This window comes from Myotis brandtii, unplaced genomic scaffold (assembly GCF_000412655.1).
Source record: "Myotis brandtii unplaced genomic scaffold, ASM41265v1 scaffold513, whole genome shotgun sequence".
In the NCBI taxonomy this organism is placed as follows: Eukaryota; Metazoa; Chordata; class Mammalia; order Chiroptera; family Vespertilionidae; genus Myotis; species Myotis brandtii.
The window spans coordinates 3,805,507-3,810,055 of record NW_005369552.1 but is presented as its reverse complement, the minus strand read 5'-3'; positions in this window follow the sequence as shown (position 1 = coordinate 3,810,055).

Below are 4,549 nucleotides of genomic sequence, written 5' to 3'. Positions count from 1 at the left end.
TAACTGCAAACCTCCACAGAGCAGATCCTCAGACTTCACTGTCCACCTCTGGTCATTTTGTTTCTTTTTTTTCTTAACTTGGCCCCCTCACCTGATACCTCACCTGTATGTAACCTGGTTTCCTTCTTGGCCTAGATTCTTGCAGCCCCCCCACCCCCACTCCATTGTCCCCTCCAGAAAGCCAGCAGGACCCAGGTACCAAAAGTCTGGCTTCAAAGGAAGAAGGGTCTGGAAGCTGCAGTCAAGATGGTTAAAATTAAGAGGGAAAAGTAAACACTGTAAGTCAAGTGGACACATCCAGATTTTGGAAATTCATTTGGTGCTATAGAGCCCTTTGAGGGTGGAAGTTAACATCTTTGGCCCCATGATGTTAAGGAAAGCACACAGCGTCTGGTTCTTGTTCTGCTGGATTGGTTGGGTGCATTTGGGCAGGTCACTGACCTTCTAACCATGGTTCTTTATCCAGATTTTGGGGAGGATAGGGAATAGCTGGAGAGAGGAATCCCCGGAGAATCTATGAGAACAGAGGTAGAAGCGAGAGAGACCATCAGGAAGTGATGACAGCTCAGGCTGAGGGTGCTAGCTCTGTGCTCAGCTTTATATCACCTGCCACATCTGTGTGGCCTGGAAAGTTCTTGATGCTGATGTTTCCCTGTGTCTCCTGACTTCTGAAGTTCATTAACATACTTGTTTCCAAGACTCTCAGGACCTCTCAAAGAATCCTGAGATTCCCTTACTTTATCCAGCATAGGGCATTGCTCCATATCTGTTTTTTTCTACTATCATGTCCCCTAGCATGTTGAGAAGCATCCTGGCTCTAACAAAAAAGACATTAAAGTCTGAGGTAAAAGCAACCTCACTTTGTCATCTTTTCCTCTTTTTCGTTTTAATTTTAAAAGAATTTTAATTTTAAATGTATATTTTAGCAGGTGAATGGCACTCTCTCACTTAAAACCTTAGATGATGCCCCATTGTCAACAAATTAAATCAAACTCCTTGGATGAAATTCTCCATCTGGCTCTGCTTGCCTTTCCAATGTTATCCCCTGTCACTTTCTCACACTCTTAGAGCTTTGAAAATGCTGAATACTCTCATGCCTTTTGTCAGTTTGCTCATGTTGCTATTCCTTCTCTCTCTCATGCCTATAAAGCATGGCTCCATCATAATTTCTTCAACATGATCTCATTACTCTTCCTCTTTCCTTCTGGAAAGGCAACGGTCCTCCTTATTCCATACTCCTGAAAGTCTACTTAGGCTCATTTTTGTAAACAGTCTCATTTAATTAATTTCATGTGTATCTTGTTTTCCCAACTGTTAAAAGTTTTAGGACAATAGAAAAATGGTTCTCACATTTATTTTATGCTTTTCATGTTGCCTGACACAGTACACACATGTAGCTGTTACATCAATGTTGAATTAAAATATAAGAAAGCATATCCACCAAACCCTTTGAAGGTATGCCAGCCTGAAGTTTCCTTTCTAAACCTACCACATCTATTGACTGAGCACTTTTTCAGCCATTTATGTTCAAGTCAGTTGATGAACATTGATGGTGCTGTTCCATGCCCAATTCACAGGCAGGAGGCAGCTGAAGCTAGATTTACAGACATAAACTAAGGAGAGCAAAAGTCTTCTGAACATTGCTTTCAGGATGTCTGAATGTATCACATTGAGGTTAGACTAAAATGCCATGGAAAAACAATGAGTGGCCTGACACTAGCCTACAGAGTCAAGAGTCAGACTCTATCGAGTTAATCTCTTTTTAGATAGACACACTGTATTATTCAAAGTTGAAAATGGAGTTTTGGAGAAAATTGACAGCTCAATTAACTTTTTTATTTTTCTGTATGTCTTTTAGGAGACAAATTATGTCTCAAAAGAAATCCAACTGAGTTTCTTCTCTATTATTTTTCCTCAGGAATAACAGATTATAAAAGTTTATTATGGGTAATTGAAGAATTGAAAGAATGGTCTTTAAAGTATTAAGGAAGCTACTTAATGCTTAGAAAGATTTTAGGCCATTCTTACCAACTATTCCCAGAACATATCTTTACATAATGCAGGTAGTGGTGTACATTGAAACATAAACACATAGCATTTTCCCTTAAATTGGAAAATAGACTTGAATGCTGTACTTTTCTTGACTGACAAAAACCTTCAATCCCAAGCTACAAAATTCTACAAACTTGTTCACACTGTACTGGGGTGACCTTTACTCATATTCTTTCCTGGCATTCTTCATTCTTTCAAGATGGAACCAAAAAAAATCAAATTGTTCTAGTAAGGATGAGTTCATCCTGCTGAGAAATATATATTTTCCAAAGCAAAAATAGCCTATGAATTCAAATGCTCAATATCTGGGAGATTGGAAAGATGCCTGGCTCTTGGGCTACTTAGTTGCTTTCCCAAAACATCAAAAGACATCAATTGAAACCTATCTGATTCAAAAACACTTAGAGATGTAGTCACACATATGATAATCACATCCTAAATGTCTTCTGTCCTGGACAGACAATGGGCAGCATTGCAGAAATAGTCCATAACATAGGGTTTTAATTCTGAAGTCAAGTTCCAGTGGATGAAATTTAAATTATTAAGAAGGCTTCCAACTTATCATTTCCATCTGATTTTTCATTTTAGCATATGATTTCCAGAAATTTAAATGTTGAAAGATAGCATAAATTTTCTTATCATTCAACCTATACAATTCTAACTATTCTCCCTAATGCCTTGTCTCTTGCCCTCTATTCTCCACAATGCAGGCCAAAGTATCTCTCTAAAATGCTACTCTGATCATGTCACTCTGCTATTTAAAATCCATCAAGGGTCCTCCATTGCTCTTAGGATGAAGTCCAAATTCCTTAACTTGGCTTACAGACCTGTCAGATTTGGCCCTGGCTTATCGCTCCAATTTTCTGTCTTTCCCACCTATCACCACCTATCGTCATCACCACATAGGTCCTCTGCTTTCCAGCTCTATTGACAACCCTTGGTCCTCTATACTCTTCACTCCATGTCTTCAGCATTTTGTTCCCTCCTACTCCTGCTCCTATCTCACACACCCCTTTAATGTAGACTTCAGTCCATGTGTTTGCACAAACATGTAAAAATTAATGACTTGAGTGGTGTGAAGAATGAAATTTAACTCTCAACTATTATACATTACAAATTCTGTAGTGATTTTACAGGCCAACATGTAATTCTAAACGTTGTCATATTTTTGTCTTCATTTCCACCACCACCCCCCACCACCAAAGTCAGTTTAAATGTTTGATATATTATGAAATAACTTTGGTTTCAAATGTAAAACAACTCTTAATTTGTAGAGTGTTCTGACCATGTCTTTCATTGTACACTAATGAGATTAGAAGTGCTCAGCCCATCTGTCTGTGTTTGATTTGGCCTAATCTTGACTATGTATTATACAGCAACATTAACAGATATTTAATTCACTGAAGAAGTCATTTAATTTTCTCATTTGCTGCATGAACAGGTGGCATGGAAGATGTCCTCCGAGGCCAGCTTGCTGCTGGCAGGACTACTCACACAAAACCTCACTGTCGTGTTATCCCTGGAGAAGAGTTTAGAGAAGGGTAATTTTAAGAGATTGCAGTCTGAAGATGTGGTTTGTCTTTGCCAGCATACTTTAAAGAATGTGCTGGTAAGAGGTGCATAATTTTATGTGATTATTTTAGTTAATTGCTAATAAGAGTATGTTTTTATATAAAGGTATAAAGGAACGTGCCTTAAATACATATGGCTGGAAGAGTTTAAAGCACTTGAAATGGTTTTAATTTTTGTTAGGGTGTATCATAATCCTGTACACAATTGACTGCCTCTGTGGTCCCTGGCTTTAAGAGATGTACTAGTCAACCACTCAAGTTCCCATACAATAGTCCCTCAGCCCCCAAGGAGCTGTATCTTGGACAGTCCCTATATACTGGTGACTCTGGAGAGCATCAGATGACTGGATGCAGCTTCTTCTAACCTGGAAAAATGAATCAGCACCTGGGGGTGCAGGGGAGAAATGAGGGGGCTGTTGAACTATTTCTTCCATCACTTGTTCCTGCTGCACAGACAAAGAAGTACAGCTGTGCAAGGGGTTGAGATATCCAGGACTCTGAGGTGTAGTGACTGCCAATGACTCTGCTTGAGCCAAGTCCATGGGCCCTGTGGAACTTTTTATTTCGCAGTGTCCCATCTGCTTCCTGAAAACCCCTATGCTCATAAGCCTGGTACTATAAAGCCATCCCACGCTTCCAAAAATAGCAGGGTGCTTCGGTCTGGATATAAGTGGCAGAAGGCTAGGGGTATACAAGCTACTAGAGAAAAATGTGTACATTTTCCTAAAGTTTTCAATTTGATATTGTTAACATTGCAGGATTATTCCTATTGTCTGATTCTAAGAGACCTTTGGGTATCTGAGCCTTGTTTAAGTTCACATCTCTAAGGTCAGAAAATATTTCAGGCAGGGTTGGCCTACAGGGGTGGAGCGTAATAAGTCAGGAGGATGTTCATATCCAAGTGTGCTACGCTGGCCTCTTGTATT